We start from the raw sequence: 18,372 nt of genomic DNA, 5'->3' as shown, positions 1-18,372 counted from the left end.
TCAATTTCCTTGATAAAATATGTGACGGAACAGTTATTGGGGCAGTAAATATTGTATTAATATTGTATATTGTAGTATTGGGGCAGTACGGGGGTTTGTATGTGGCTACAAACGTCAGTTTTTTGTGTCAAGGAAATTAATAGTGACATCGTCGTCGTCAAGGCCGCAGCAGTCATGTTCCAACAGTAATGCAGGTTCTCGGATGGCCAATGCAACAGATTTGCCAATGAACAGAGTTGACGCAGGAGGTCACTGTCAATCTCCGTGATAAAATGAATTCAATTCATGACAGTAATACCTACAATTTATGCAGCAGTAATGCTGTAGCAGCAACGCTTTTAAGAGTTAATGGCAGTAGGTATATTGAATGTTAAATATTTTTCTAGAAAAACCCAAAGCTTTTCATATTGAAGGTAACTCTCGAACGTGCTGCCTCATGTTGTCACGTCAAGATATCAGTGTAAATATCATGCTCTTAAAGCGTAATGAGGCAGGGAGTGCGGTTCCTTGTCGGGTTAGAAGCGTGCGTGTTGGTTAGTGGGGCTCTTGTTTTGTTATATTATGTCTATTAAGACAAATATCTGGAAGTTTTGCTACTTATTTTATTTCCTTTGTAGATGGATCGATAATAAACCTAAAATATTTAATAAGCACTATAAGACTTTTTACACAAGACAAATCAAGAACGACAATCCACTGAGTGAAGACATTAAGCTATTTAATGCCTTCATTTACAATAACAATATACATAATGGATATATACGGAGGATTCTTATAACTTGCTTAAATCTAAAATAGGCCCTTGAGGCATTGCACCAAGGATGCTGGCGACATTTCCTCGTTGTATCGCAATACTGATACGTTATGCGAGGAAGCCGCCACCTCTTCGGTCACCAATTACGTCAACCAGACGCTTTGCGATTACTGCAAAAAACTTGTGCGCGCCGGGACCCCAAGGACCTAGAGAGACAATAAATTGGTTCTAAGTAGTGAACTATCTGTTCCAGTGGACCACTAATGTCAAAAAGAAGTAGGTACATACTTAGGGCGGCATGTATTGCAACTCTATGAGGTACAGAATATTACGGCCCAAATAATCTGGAACTTCCTGGATTCCACGGGCATTAGTAATGAACATTAAAGGGCCGTCACAATAGATCATTGCTTGGTCGACTTGGCACTCAAAGGCCCGCAACACCCCAATAATAAATAAGTATTCAAATTGACTTATTTATAGCTGGGTAATTTTGGCCTTGATTTTGCAATAACATATTACGTAGTTTTCTTTAATTTTAGCGCCCTTAAATAATATGGGCCTGGGCCTTCAAACAACATAAATTGGATAACAACAAATGAGGTATATCCTCATTATAGGTACATACTTCCTTTGAATATCACAGGGTAGGTATAGGTATTTTTACCAAGGTGTGTTGCGCGACAGCGGTCGCGGGTCGCCCTGCTCGCCCCCGTAACGTATTGGCTGGCTTACCCTGACTGATTTATTGCATGCGTAAATCTCCGATTTACACGACGTTCTGTACTCGGAGATGCAGACGATATCATGGTAATATCGTGTGTTTAACTGTAGTATTAAAATACTCCTTATTGCACACAACACAAAATCGCTACCTAGTATATCAGTTCTAGTTTAGTGAAGGGCAAATATCGACGCACAAAACACAAATATTAACTACTAAATATACATGAAATCATTTTAGTTTACCAAAATAAAGAGCACTATTTTATTAAATTTCTAGTCAATTACTCTTATTTAATATCTTGTTAAACTTAATAATACATTAAAAAAGAGTAACTTAACGAAGTGCGAACGCTTAACGCCTAAAAACCGTCTAAGTTGATCCAGTATAATTACACAACTAACGTAAAAACTTTATCAAAATTAACGCAATTTGCGTCATAAAAAGTCTCTCAAGTTTAGTCTTAATTAAGAATTGAAACAAAAAGTAAACAAATTTAAATTAATGAATCTGATGAAAAATACGTCTGCTAGGTTTCAATTAATTTTGTAAAAGTGAGAAAACAGGGGTTTTCGGCGAAAACTGGAATTTTAATAACAGAGCAAAGAAAGTTTAATTGGTGCTAAAAGGTTTGAGAAAAATGTAAGCAACAACAACGATTTGTTTTTATAGTTCAAAATTCACTTTCACTAAGCAGCTGTTTCAGAACTTAGTTCCGAATTTAATGGAATGTTTTATAAAATCATATCATTATCAGCATATTTTCTGCTTAAAAACTATTGTGCCATTCACGACGACGCGTGCCTTGACTCGTATTATCATGGTATTAAAGTTCAGATTTGACAAATCTGCGCATCATCGTGGTTAACACGATGGATATACTGGATATGGTAATAAGCAATCGCCGGTCGCCGAATTGATGATTGCAAAAAATTTGGCATACCTGTCCTAACCTTAACGTACATTTTTTGGAAAAAAAAATATAGTCATTGCCTTGGTCACGTCATGAACAGTTAAAGAAACAAGTCAAATTTGTTTCGTTCAAACGAAAGGGAAATTTTGCACTTCGCATGATTTGGCAATGTAGAGAATTTAATAAGTGTCTATTGGTAGTTTTGTTGTTCTTCTAAAAACAATACGAACCTGCAAAATGGGATACTAAAGTGGGAAAGGCGGGGGACCCCCATATGACAAGACGTTTTTACTTCTATTATTTCTATCTTATCTTCTATCAGGTATATCCAGTTTCATACATTGTTCCGGATTGCACTTTTGAAATTAATTAGAGAAATGAACCATATTACATCACGTTTGTTTGAAATAAAATGCGCTTTTACAAAAGCCCCATTTAAAGCTATAGTCAAAAAATCGATACCAATCTAACAATCCATTACGCTTCCGATATAAAGTCACGAATCGACAATAAAGGTAACGCATCGAATGCGTTTAATGGTAATTAGTATGACTGCCCGTGAATGGCCGTTGTGTGGAGCGTGTGTGGTGTCCAATAATAATAATGGTAGTTTATGACGTTATATTTTTGAAATTGAATACAAATATGGTTATCAAAGGTACCTAAAACTACCTACAAAGGCGCGTTCCAATGAAGATCTTTTCTGTATGTCCAGGAGTTTTAAACGATCCCGCACTGCTGGAGTTATATGTAAACCTCCATAGAATTTGGTAACTGCTTATTATCAGGCGGAATTTATGCTTGTTTATCACCAACATTATAGCTGCCACTTCTTCAAAAAAGATAGCGTGGTTTAAAAAATGTGATGAGTCTTGGAGGTTTTGGTCTGAACCAAAGCCAGTGGTTATTTTATACCTTTTTATTATTAGAAGATGGAAGTCGCGCAAATAAGCAATTTTCTACGTAAAAAAAATGACTTGATTTATTTTAACTCAGCCGCAGTCTAATTTCCATGGGAAATAGAGCTGATTACAAAGGCAGATTGCATCATTATCGGGCTTATTTTGGCAGCTGATTAGTCAGATCCCAGTGGAGTTAATCAGAACTATCCGCGTTTTCACTTGCATAATTAGTTGCTCTGTATACGGTATCGGTGCATTTTGACGCTGCCGATATAATTGAAGATTCGGCTTTGTTTTATGACAGGTTATGACATCGCTATGGATTTATTCCGATTTGTCTTCTGTAACTTCCTATGATATAAAACAGAGGTTAAACAAAGTCGAGTCGCCGGAGTAAAATCTCCGGGTTAAATAATGTCATTATATATTATATTAATAATATACCAATATTTATTAGAAAAAACTCGCAATTTTACATAAGTTAGGTATTGTCTTCACTGACATTACCGCGGTTTGTTGAATTTTGATCAAAAAATTTAGAATTGTAACCTTATAAAATTTGTGGCAAAAATTTACCCTGATGCGATCCGATATATATTTCCCGATCGGCTTAAATATACAAATATGTATGGGGAACCTTCATCATACAAGCTTAAAGACGTCCATTGCTGGACCAAGAATCTCCACAAAAACCAGTCGTGCGTTTGTCTTCTAGGCAACCTCTGTTTACTAAACATATCTGTTGCAAAATACGAGTTCAAAGACCCGCTGCATTGATATGAGAAGGTAAAATAAAAGAAATCAATAGCATAACAAAGAAATGAAGCCTTCCATTGCAAGGCTAATAAGGGCGTTCGCCTGCCGTAATCACTCACACAAACGCTTCGATGTGATATATAAGTGATACTTATACACATGGAGATATTTATTTCACGCAGAAAAGATTTGAAAGAATGCAGTCTGATAAACTGCATTAAAATGTATGAATGCAAGTTGTGCAATAGAAAAAAACCTTTAAAAATTGCGCTAAAAGGTTCTCTCTCACTCAGCTTCATGTCCCGAAGTAAGATCTAGGACAAACTATGTGACGCTGATTTTCAGTGAAACCTGGCCATAGAATTGTAACTAAAAGTTGATGGCGTTCATATGTAAGATAACATAACAACACAAGTGGGTGTGTGTGGGCATGTGTGTGTGCGTGTGCGAGTGCGCGTACGCGTGCGTGTGTGTGTGTTTTTGTTGGCACGGTTGCCTAAGTGTTACACATCTGTTTATCCAGCAGAAAATTTATAAGCACAACTTTAAAAGAAGTGACCGATAAACAATTCCGTAGTGCTGGTACTACTGGTGGTGGAATAGTGGTGGTTATTACAATCAGAAAAAAAAAAAACAAATAATGTTAAAATCACTAACTAGATATTTGAGTTGCCTTATCAAGTACCTACACTTTACTTGTAAACTCGAAGCAAGAGTAAAGTGCCTGTCTAATGCACTAAAAAAACAAAAGAATCATTAAAATTAAAAAATTGTATCAAAAAGTTCCAAGTGCATAAGTTGAAATTGCTTTCAAAGTTAAGGTTCGGTAAAATATGAGGGTGATAAAAAAGTTGCAACTACAATTTCAAATAGGTACTAACTACATTTTTTTTTTTTTTTTTTTTTATACTACGTCGGTGGCAAACAAGCATACGGCCTGCCTGATGGTAAGCAGTCTCCATAGCCTATGTACACCTGCAACTCCAGAGGAGTTACATGCGCGTTGCCGACCCTAACCCCACCCCCCTCGTTGAGCTCTGGCAACCTTACTCACCGGCAGGAACACAACACTATGAGTAGGTTCAAGTGTTATTTGGCTGCGGTTTTCTGTAAGGTGGAGGTACTTCCCCAGTTGGGCTCTGCTCTAGATCTGGAATGACATCTGCTGTGCTGTGCCCTACCACACAAGGCGAGATGACATTCACATTGCCCATACCTCTCTTTTGGACGTAGTTTAAGGACATACCCAGGTCCGCTTGAGTTGAAGTTTCTTGTTATATTTGAATAATAATTTTAATGAATAGAATCAGGCGTTACATTAAAACAAAAAAATATTACTTTGCTAATCCGCGAAAAAAACTGACGTGCTAATGAATCAGTGCTAACCCGTTATACTTAAGTATTACTTGAGTATTTTTACATGCAATTAATGTTCCCACCCTCCCACCGCAAAAATAAATCGCAAATAAATGTAACAACTCACCACCAAAAGTACAAAACTCGACACGTGTTTCGCATCTCTACGAGGCATCCTCAGGAGATGCTGAAGATGTTGACGATCTGACGCCCGACAACTGAATGAGCTGTCTAGAATGCTTATGTCTTAATATTTTTTGTTTTAGTTAATAATAATTTTTATTTTTCTGAAATGTAAGTACCTATTATTTAGATTATTAATAGTGTTATGTTGCTCGTGTTGCTAGAACATATGAAGTAGTATCTAAGCATGTATTGTACCCGAGAGTTACGAAAACACCCTCCGAATGTGCTTGTCGCTGACACGGACCGCCAGACATGGACATTATGTCCAAAGTACAGCACCGCCGCAAATACATGCAGGTAATGTATGCAGGGGGGCTAAGTGAATAGTTTTACTGACTATAGACTACATTTTAAGTACATGCGTTAGCTCTAATAAGTAAACCAAGCATAAGCGCTCATAAATTCGAGTTATGAAGATAGATACCCCGGGTTTTGGGTGCGGGGATGATTACGTGTATTTATAAATTGTTGCCAACTTATGAAATAAAAATAGGTATTACCTAAGCTCCAAATGTGCTTAGAAATGTTAAAATAATTTCTGTTTTTACAGTTTAACCATTGACATATATCTAGGGACGGGCCTTACGGACACTAAGAATGGTGCTAGTTCAGTGGTGTCACTCACAAATTTGAGCTAATCGTGCAGTCTAACGCAACTAGTTGCGACCAATCGCGCGCGTGATGCAAACTCATCAACCAATGGTGTTGAGGCGTTAGACTACGATTAGCTCGAATTCGTGTGCGTGACACCGTTGTACTGATGCCATTCTTAAGAGGGAAGAATAGCTTTGCGATCCTAGTGAAATAACGGTATTTTTTCTATGAAATTCCAGTTAAGGAGAAAACGTTTTTCACTAATTAAATCTTAACAAATCACTTTGATGTTGCTGTCGATCGCTACAGCATAATATATTTTAAGTTTATAACAGGTCGCGCTTTAAAAAACTTTTTTTTTTAAATTTTGAAAAAAGGAAAACCTATAAACCTAGTTTTTCATTTCCGACCCAAAACCGCCTTTCCATACAAAGTTATTCCTCATTTTCCTCTCCAAATATTAACACTATTGACAATATTTGGACACAATTTAATGTATCCCTTTTAATTTTTTTCGAATTTATACATTTGTAAGGAATTTGTTTTTCGCTCTCCTAACTCTTTTAATAATAAAAAAGTCAACGAAGGGTTGTAGCTATGGTCAATATACATCTGTTTAAACATACTTTCTATAATCTTAATATCCAGAGAGGAAAATGGGAACTACGTTTGTATGGAGAAGCGGTCGTCCCCTTTCCTCTTAAAATAACATAATTACAACAATACCGGATTCACAATGCTCCCCACAAATTTCCCCAATCAGCAAAATTTAATTAGAGCTAAATGCAAAGTAAACTTTAGGTAGTAGATAACTCAACAGTAGGTTTTTCTTAAACAAGGGATCTTGATCCAATTAGCGAACTTGGAGAGCCAAGTCACAAAGAGGCTATGTTGTGCAAAGAGCAGCTGAACAGAAAGGGCACCGTCTCTAATACCTACTAATGTTTATTAATGTATAAAATAAATAAATGAATATTAAATATTTTATACAGATCGACCCGCAATAAGCTCAGTAAAGCTTGTGCTGTGGGTACTTGACGCCGATATATATATATTAATTATCACAGACATATATAAATACTTATATACCTACATAGAATACAACCATAACTTAGGAACAAATACTCGTATTTGCGATAAACACACAAATAAATTAAAGTGCTTTTTTTTGTAGAAAGAGTTGTTTACCTTTGGAAGGTAAATATCATATTGGTACTGGTCACGTATGTTGCCAAAAACTGCAGATTTACGTTTAATAAACATACATAGCTCTAGAATGTAAATATAGGTTAAAGTTAAAAAACGTTTTTCCCTAAATACGTTACGAAGCGATTCCTCCGTGTGCATACGATATACAGTTTTTAAGCATCTTTTTTTGTAGTTTAAATGTTTTGTGCGCATCGACAGAATTGGCCCAATAGTAGTGGATACAGACTTCCGTAATAAGCATTTACAACTTACAACCACAGTTTCGGAACATGTTTATGACAGTATTGATAAGGCATAACAGCCACTAGAAATCTTGCTATTGATGTGCTCAATATGAGTCTTCCAATTTAAACGAGTGTCTATTTTAACACCAAGTAAGCTAGCACCCGTAATTTTTCAATAGGAGTCCCTGCGTCAGATATATCTAATGCAATTGGTGAAGTTTTATAATGCCTATATTGAATCAGCTTTGTTTTACTTAGATTCACTTTAAGATTTAGAGTATAAAGCACTTGAGAATAATATAGTCGCATCATCCGCGAACATCACACATGGCTCTTCAATTTGACTTGGAAGTTCGTTTAAATAAATAAGGAAAAGAAGTGGACCCAACACGCTTCCCTGAGGTACACCCAGTAGTTTTTGCTGATATGATGATGAAGCGTTTTTGAACTATCCGTTTTGGCAGCATAGGTTTGTAGCTTAATATTGTGATCTGGTTCTGAATCTAGTAATAAAATAAAATCAGAAATAAATAAAATAATCCAAAAAAAATAGTTTATAGCATTAATAGCCACGCTTTTACGGACATCATGGTCAGTTTTGTCTACGTGACAACGCTGTCACGTAGACAGAACACGCATTTTATCACGCGATAAAATGGTGTCCGTATATTTCATTCGCGCGGTGTTTAAAAGCAATGGTTATTTTATCACGTGGATAAAGCCATCCATAATACACTGCCTGCGGCTGAAACACTGTCGCATTTTAATCACTTGTCACTATGTCTGTCACGTTCTAACAAGTACGTAAGTGCGAAAGTGACAGGCAAAGTGACTAATAATAAAAATGTGACCGTGCTACAGCCGCTGCGGTGGCAGCATGGTTCCACTTTTATCACCTGTCACTATGCCCGTCACTTACTACTATGACCATCTTCGCCCTACAGGTTTATATAAGTTTATAAAAAAAATATATATATATATTATTTTTGTACCGAAAAACAGTACAGTTCAAACGTTATAGAACGAAAAGTTGTTGTTTGTTGTATGATCCTAGTTACTCGAAAGAAATGATAATTTTATTTGATTTTATAGATCGCTACTAAGAGAGAATTTCCTGAGAAGGTCCAAAGTAGTGGGCCGGTACTATTAAGTAACAGTTTAGACAAGGTAAATGTTCATGTAATGGACTCCGAGAAAAGTCAGTTATATCGTTTTAGTTATGGTTCCTGTATTTATTTATGAACGCATTTTATTCTGAAAATGGTATGACAATAGGTTGCGATTGTGTTCCCAAGTAGGACAGACGCAATGATATGTTAGCCGCGCAGTATGGTATTGTTTAGTGTGTATACTTTGTTGCTCAAAGATACATAACTAAATAAAGTAGGAAGGCAAAAAATATCGATAAGTTATTGTCAATTCAATTGAATTATTACTCGAAGATTTGGTAGTTTTCATACCATGTAACGTGGATGATATCCTAGTGCTTGATAGAAAGCCAATCCGATTGTTTGATACCTAAAGATTGACACACACTTGAACAATCCGGGTCCTGCAATGGATGCGACCCTTCAGTTTTTTATACAAAGCATCACGTGGTTACCGAACACCCATAGATCGGAGTATAGAAATACCGGACGCCTCGGCCCGGACCCGGACCGTTTTAGCGTGATTCATCCTTTCATCATTGGCTACAGCAGCTTTGCAAATGATAGTTGCAGCGATTAATAGGTATTTTGAGGAAGTAGTCTAGAGCCTAGATCGACTGCGATGTCTGTATAGACCAATGGCCGATCGGTATTTCTTGCCGCATCGATTACAGATGTGTCTTGATGACTCCTGGAGTGGTCCTGCAGCTCTGCATGTTCGTTTCTGCTTGAGTTAGTCCAACCAGAGCTCGTCGTGCTTTTCCATGCCTTCCCGCAGGTTACGAAGCCACTCCGGGCTCATCTCCGCACGCTCCTCCCAACAGTTATGTTGAAACCATTCATGTCGCGTTTACAGGAATCCTTGAAACGGAGTAGGGGTCGACCAACCGGGGATAAAAGGCACTCATTTCTATCGAATTAGCTTGGCGCTCGAACGCAGTGAAAGCACCACTAGTCCGAGGCTGAAATGATGCCTTTCATGCGAGTTATTTACTCTAATTTTCATTTTGAATATGAGAAAAGGAAAATACCTAAATGTGTTAAAAGTACTTTTATAGCATTTCTTAAGGGTACTTTCAATCAACAATTTAAGTAAAATTATCGTTATTTATGGGGAGTTTTAATCAGAGTGAAAATTGTACAACAGATCCATTTAAAACCCAATTTAAATTGCCTATCGTAAAAAGAAGAAAAAAAAACGTATTTGGAAAGTAAAATGCTCAAGAGCAGAAACGTATCACTTTCTGCACATATTATAGTACAACAACGACCCACTTTCAGACCATAAGAAATGAAAAGTAATATACCTTCCTGATGTGTGAAGTATAACTTCTACAAAGGTAAAGCCATAATTAATTAGGCATCTAATATTACAGTTTTTATTGTGTAAATAAGGAAATAAAAGAGACAGCGAAAACTCTGTCCCACTTAAAGACAACATCATAAGAAACATACGTATATATCAACTAGCAAATCTGGCTGAATTACTATTCTGTGTGGAAATGAGACAATCGTCTCGAGAACCGACGGGAACATCAATTATTCAACAACAGTTCATTTGGGATGTTGCTTTTACGTCGCTCGCATTCATCGCGTGGCATTTCTAGTGCTTGTTGGAATAAGGTCTTATACCTATATGTAGGTCAAAGGCGCTTATGACATTATGAGTAGGAACCTATAATTCCTTAAGCAACAAGACAGTACATCAGATTTATCGAGATTGAATGGTTCATTTCAATAATTGGAGCGCGTTATATGTTTGATGATGAAATCCTAGCCGATTTCAAATAAAGCAAGCTTGTAAATACTGGACTCGGCCATGAAAAAAAAGAAAATCTGTAAAAATAAATGAAGCTTTTAAATTTCATTTATGTAGGTTTGAGGTGGGCTGGTCCAGGCTTTGTAAGACCGTTTTTAGCAACTTTGTAGGCATCATACGTAACGTCACTTAGCCTGGATGGTATTGTTTTCCTTGTATGGTATACCTAGTGAATTCTGAACCTAACACAAAATATAGCTGTCGGATTTTACTCATCTTGAATGTTATTTGCTTGACTGAGGATACAGTACAACAATCACTATTTAAGTGTGCGTGTATAGGTCCTAAATTCCTATCGCTTTAACTTAAAATATGGCTTGCAAAATAGACGTTTTCCTCCATGTTTCCAACACTACCTTAAGCTTTTCGAAGTTTTCGTTTCCTTCTCGCTTTAAATGATATGCCAAAATGCTGGCATAATAGTGTCAATTTTTTCGATAGACTTAGACAATTAGGTATTGGTTTAGCCCAAATAATCAATTACTTAACGTTATTAATTACCTTGTTCTACTTACATTATTTTATTGTCAAGACTAAACATCATCACATTAGTTGTCAAGCGGACCCCAGGCTCCCATGAGCCGTGGCAAAATGCCGGGACAACGCGAGGAAGAAGAAGACTAAACATCAAAGAGATTCTAGTGTAGACATATTAGGTATGTAGATACCTAATTTACGATTTTTTTAACACTATGTATGGGTAGCACGACTAGTATTATAGCGACATATATGAAGAAAAACATGCTCTTGCTCTTTCCATCTCTCTGTTTACCTTTAGTTCTTCCCAATATACCTACATGGTGTTTAAATAATGAAAAGCGAATGCTTGAATCAATTAGATTGCGAAAATCGCAATAAAACAATCGACTGCCGCCGCTAAACTGGTTATCGAGATGGACTTCGAACAAATCAACAGTTGTCGATAATTGGAGAACAATTAGCTGCAGAACACCAGTAAACAACCAGGAGGTAAAGGTTCGTCCAGATTTGTGCTATGCGCTGCTCGCAAATTTTGGCCATCTTTCTCTTTTACTCCAATGAAGGCTTAATTAGGCAGATAATTGCTAGAAATTTGGGAACTACAATTTTCGCAATTTTAGCCTAGAAACCGCTCGCGCAGTCCACGCGCGCCTAAACCAAATCATACTACGAGTGCAAATGCATCAGGCGTCTTCCAAATTGGAGGGCGTTAGGTTAAAACTTCTGACTCGCACCAATTAGTATATCGGAACTTACGTATGAATAAAATATAATTTTATATTTGCATCTTTTCGGTGAAGAATCTTGAATTGAATCTTTTCTTTCTTTTGACTAGACCAAGAAGGCTTATTTTTCTTCTTTCAGATGCACGTCAACAAAATGCGCGCTTGATAAATATAAGTATGAAAAGCCTTTGCATGTATTTAAGTAATAAAACTTAGCAGGTTGTTAACAAAGTCCCTTTACACAAAAGTAGGCGTAGCTTCAGTTCTAGCCGCCAACACCTGCTGTCAATAAAACAAATCGAATTTGCCGCCCGATTACAGAAGCAGCCTACCAATACGTTGACAGTCGGTTGAAAATTGAACGGTAGCAATTAGTCGAGGAGCGGTTAATATCCGGGGCGTCATAACAATCGCTTAACGAGCTCAGGTGAGCCAAAAATTAGGCATACCAGTGTAAGTGCATTGCTCGATTATGCTTAGTTGTCAAAGATCACGTTACGTGAGTTGAGCAAGAACTAGAATCGCACACCCTCGCAAAACCAATGGGAATGCGTGGCCTAAGCGGCACTCAGCTAGAACGAAAGCGATCTTATTTCTTAGTGAATAGACAACACACGGTAATAACAGACGTCTGGCATTTATGCATGAAGGGATTTGCCGCGGATGCTCAGATCTTCGTCGCGGATGTGTGATAGCAAAGCATGGTAATCGCGTAGCAGTTTCAACACATCGTTTATCAGATTGAACGACGTTAGTACTGCCTAATTTTCCATAGTTAGCGGAAATTTTCTAAATTAGACGCTTACGCAATAATTAACAAATGTAAGAATTATCTTCTCCATATTTTTATATCAGAGTCATTTTACTAGCTAGGTACCAGGCCTTGCCACTGCAACTACATAATATATGTCCACAAGTTTAATACGTGATTGAGTACACCAAGTAACACTAAGATTCTTTTTGCTTTTGTCTGAGTTTTTTCTTCCACTTATAAATATATTTTTCCATTACAACTACGACATTCAAATAATAGTTACATTTGAACGCAGATATTCGAATTCATTTTGAACCATTGCATAGTTGTATGATAACTTGGCAAATATATTCATTGCGTTGACTCAGTGGATCTTCGACCTTTCGCGGTTCCTGTTTCCAAGCTTTTATTTAACTTGCCCTGTTAGAAGGTATTTAATATTAGTTGATTTGTTAGTTAGTATGGGTGGGTCAAATCTTAGAAGCTAAATTTGACCCACTACTTGATTTCTGAGTAAGCTGATAGCATACATATGTAAGTTGACAATGCAATATTATGGTAACATCGAGCTGAACTGATGATAGAGATGGTTCACAGAGTTCCTATGGATGTGGCCAAAGGAAACAACGCAACCTAATTGTGTTTGGGGTTTTTAGAATCATCTCTATGAGTATTAGTTGCCTGTGGTAAATATACATAGGTACTCGCGGGTTTGGTTTCCGCAACTCGACGTCATAAGATTGCGCCTATTTTACTGCTCTTGCCAACGACTTCTGAGAGAGGCCCCGGCGGACCGAGGTGTTGTGCCCGGTAATCTGCTTGTGATAAAAAAGTACAGTCAGCGCAGCGGTAAAAGCTTGTAGCAAAAATGATATTTTTGCCAAAAACTTATTCTTACCACGTGTCTAGCACACACACAAACACTTCGCATTTTTGCAATAAAATATTGGCATAGGTAGTCTAGCTTTATCCAAATCCAACAAACTTTTTAACATGTCACTTACTCACTCTCTCTACTTACTCTTACTAGACCATACTTTTTAGGGTTCCGTAGTCAACTAGGAACCCTTATAGTTGTATGTATCATATAAGATAAGATAAGTTTATTAACCTCAAAAGTTTACACCTAATACATAATTTCTTATAATATATTACATAGGATTCATTGTCCAAGAGTTTTTCGCTGATACTTAAAATAGGTATGAACCTGTGCTATAAGTACCAGTTACCTTCCATTTGTCTCTATATACTTTATACATGTATTATATCTAGACGGGTGTTATTATAATCATACTGTAAAGAAAGTTATGCACAATCTATGTAAAGATTAGGAAATATTACTAATAATCTATAATAATATTAGAAAATAATCTAGAACATCAGAAACAAAAAAACAGCGTACGTGCGTGTGTGTGTGTGTGTGTGTGTGTGTGTGTGTGTGTGTGTGTGTGTGTGTGTGTGAGTGTGTTTGTGTGTGTGTGTGTGTGAGTGTGTGTGTGCGCGCGTGTGTGTGGTACACTAATTAAAATAATAATAGTTATCTCATGGGTTGCAAGAGGTTTTCAGTGTCGATGTATGTTTTGTCCAATAACCATTTCGTCAATACCTGTTTGCATGAGTATTTATTAAGGTGATAAATGTTCAGTAACGGATTTAACATATTGTACAGGAAGCTACCTAGAAAATAATAAAATCTTTTACTGAAGGCAGTTCTACAGATTACATGTCGTGGAACCATTATTTTTCGTCTACCTCTATGTTTTCTGTGGATATTAGTCTCTGTGGAAGAAAAGCATTCGGAGTGTTTCTTTAATACTACTTGGAGTACAAATAATTGCCGGACTGTGAGAACTTCGCACGTTTTATATAGATCCGCAGTGGAATGACGATATGGTTTACAATAAGCTACCTTTAACAAGGCTCTTTGAGCACGCTCCAGTTTGATAAGGTGGCTTTTGGCAGTACCTCCCCGCGTGAGTATGCAGTATCCTATCAGTGATTGTGCTAAGGCAAAATACAGCATTTTTATAATTTTGGAGCCGGCAACATGTCGTAGATGTTTAAAGATGAAAATTAATTTTCGCACTGCAATAGTTTCGCCATGTCCGTCTGTCTGTCTGTCTGTCCGAGGCTTTGCTCCGTGGTCGTTAGTGCTAGAAAGCTGACATTTGGCATGGATATATAAATCAATAAAGCCGACAAAGTCGTACAATAAAATCTAAAAATTTAATTTTTTTAGGGTACCTCCCCTACACGTAAAGTGGGGGTGAATTTTTTTTTCGCTTCAACCCTAGAGTGTGGGGTATCGTTGGAAAGGTCTTTCCAAAAAGTTTTCCCTTCATAGAAAAGACTTACTTTAATTAGGTACTGATTATGCAAATTTGCCTATTTGTTTAACTCGGGGGAACGGTACCGTTTCATCCCTTGGTTAACAATTTACTATACTTTAAGCTCCAGTTTAGCTTATTGTGACGGAAGAGTAACTACGGAACCCTACACTGAGCGTGGCCCGACATGCTCTTGGCCGGTTATTCTATGTGGAATAATCCTCGCGTTGTGTATGAACTAGCGGACGTAAAATGGAATATACTGTTTATGTATACATTTTCACCTTTATGTCAATGGAACAAGATACAAACGCGTAAACGTTACTTTGACAGGGACAGCTCGGGCACGTTGTCAGTCGATAATTGAGCGGGAACAATTAGCCCTGGAGTGGTTAATATCCGCCTCAGGGCTGCGACTGGTGTGTTGCACCAATAGTGGAAACTGAATATAACATGCACAGAATAGGCAAGGTAAGTACCTATTAGCTACCCAGCTGCTTAAAACACTGATATATTCCCATCTCATCGTGTAACTGAGCTGATCTGTTTGTCATTGTGTATTCCTATTTGCCCCAACCTACGTGACCGAACCCAACGAACGTGACCGTACACGCGTACGATCGAAGTGATAAACAAGAGTAATTTGAAAGTATTACATAATGTTAATTAAACTTTTAAAATGTCAATATCAATTCGGTTTGAGATTTAAAGTATCGCTTAAATGAGTCCGTGTTTCATCGAGACGACCATTTACGTTCCAATGCTGAGCACAGCCGGAGGCCTGTGGAAGGAGGAGTAGCTTTAACTGTTTGCCTTTCAGTATTCATAAGTTATGGAAAAAATTAAGTACTTTAGTTAGCTCGGCCGTGCAATGAGCTTACATTGGTACCTCAGGTAGTTGTATTGTGTCTGCCGATGTACGCAATGACACATACAATGTCAGAATGACGGCATCCTCCACCACAGGGTGGTAAAGATGAACTGCATGCTACAGTCTTTCTTGGAAGAAAATCTGATCTACGCTTTAAGATTAAGAGAATATGTGCAAGTTTTCCTAAGATATTCCTACAACTACAAGCAAAGAGCAATGTACACTAAACTCGTTGAAAGGTCGCTAGTATAACCACTGGGCCACCGGTATTAGTTTCTAAGTTTTCATTACAAAGAAAATCGTTATTCCACTTGAACCCTATTTATTTCGTGTCAAGTGAGGTCGGTCAGATCAGCCGATATCAAGAAAATGCCAATACTAAAGTTCAAGTTCAACTAATAGGCATTGAATTTGTAGAAGTGGGTCCTTGTTGACAGCCTGAACACGACAGACCCTTGTCAGTACATGTTGAATGTAATCTGTTTTCGTAAAAGGTATCCTAAAAATATAACGTAAACAGGGTACAAAACAATTCTATTCCATCTTGAAAAATATTAAAAAGAAAATAGGATTAACTCTCGTGTAATAAGAATAACGAAGTCAATGTTTTCTGATTTAGATATTAAGTTGTTTAGAGATATTTCTCAAGGACGGGTAGACTCTTTTGACTCTAACCTCAATATCTTTACACAAAATGCACACCCTTTAAGCTCCATACTTAACGTAGTACTTGGCATGAAAACTTAGCGTGGTCCGACTCTATCCAAAGATTAAATTGAACGAAATTAAACAACCCATACTCGTAGGTTTTTTGTTCAAAATAGGAATGACTTATTTAATATGAAGTGATGTTTATCAGTTTATTTGCGGAATTATCCGGCCACGAATTACACCTCTGTTCGTAATTCCCAATACCAGTACAATGACATTAGTCACAAGTCCTCTATATGTTGCACTCAACCATATTAATAATATTGTTTTCCATAATCAATCCCACTCTTGACATATTCTCATAAACAGAACCGAAATTCCTAGCCACAGCAGCCCGCTACCTAGAGTCAATATCTACACCCATAGTCTAATTACTTTTAAGTATGTATGTAACCCATAACTTGCCTGTCTGGTTTAACTGTAAATGTAAGTTGGTGAATAAATAATTAAAAAAACCAAAAATCCTCATTCTCCGTCAGAATAAAAAAGTTACTAGTAGTAGGTATTTAACGTGATATAAAAGCAATAAAGGTTTAGGGTTCTATAGTTCACCCTGAAGCTATTTAATAACTGCTGTTAGTCTTCGTTGGCAGCCCTACATGGCACGGTTGAGTCCCTCAGCAATCGGGTCTGTGCATTATTGAGTGTAAATCGATTTGCAGATGTAAACCCTGATGAGATGTCTCGACCTGTCATCGAACCCAGCAATATTTGTACATACACATAAAGTACAAAAAGTTGTACTTAAATTAGGATTTTAGATGTGGACTAACTTGAACCATGACACATACGTAAGATGTAGGGCAAACCTTGGTAAGTTGGTGGTTACTGAGCTTTACTAAGAAGGTTGAAGCGGTACTAAGTAAAAGTTAAGTTAATACGTAGTAAGTTGCCCATGTGGTGTGTCGGGTTAAGAATTTCACCACACCCTTTTCACCCATCGATGTCGTAGAAGGCGACTGTGGGATATGGTTTCAAGTGTGTTGTGGGTGATGGGCTGGCAACCTGTCACATTGTGCAATATCACAATTTCGTTATTTTTTTTTGAAACCCCTTTATTGCTAGAAGTTTCATGTGTTCTGCCTACCCCTTTTGGGAATATAGGCGTGAGTTTATGTATGTATGTATGTATGTACTAAGTAAAAATGGATGAATATGTACACCATTTCTGAAATTATAGTTATATTTATTATGTTCTCTATTATGGTCGCTTTCTTTTTATTTTTGTCAAAGTGACTTACCTCATAACTCGGTGGATTTGGTCGCTTTATGCTTTGATAAAAAAATTGAGATGGTCGTTTTCTGCATAACTACGGTCAACTATAATGCATGTGTTCGGATAGGTACTTGCCGTACTTTAGCATGTTGAATGACAGTGCCACCATCTTCTGGAAATTATTACAAGCCGTAAAGACATCGAGTAATCCTGATTAGACCATAAGTAACACCGAATAACTTCATATCACCGATTAGCCAAGGTATGCCCTATCTCTGAATTCTCTGATATTATACCTACTACTTACCACTAAGATCATTCTATGGGGGAAACACCATAAAAACAACCTTAGCAAAGCTGGCAAAGCGACGCAGGATCAGTTGGAACTCGGACAGTGGCGTAAGATACACAAGATTTTTTTCTGCCCTCCGGCCGGATTTTTTTGCGAATTCGGGACTGGTTCCATCATAAAAAAATATAGTTACTATGATTCCAAACCCGCTATAGAGATCATAGGTTTGGATAGAACAATAAAGTGCCTGCTGTTTACCACTAGTTGCTTTTATCTTCGCCGAGTATGGTGTAAGGATACCTACATCTGCACATGTTTCAGCACAATTTCGTTAATCTTGTTATATTCTCTTAATAGAAATTGAATAGTAAGTTCATTCATTTAGAAGTCTTTTGTAATTTGTAGAAAACC

The sequence above is a fragment of the Cydia pomonella genome, chromosome 8 (assembly GCF_033807575.1).
Source record: "Cydia pomonella isolate Wapato2018A chromosome 8, ilCydPomo1, whole genome shotgun sequence".
NCBI classification, from domain to species: Eukaryota; Metazoa; Arthropoda; class Insecta; order Lepidoptera; family Tortricidae; genus Cydia; species Cydia pomonella.
Note: the sequence above shows the minus strand (reverse complement) of the source record.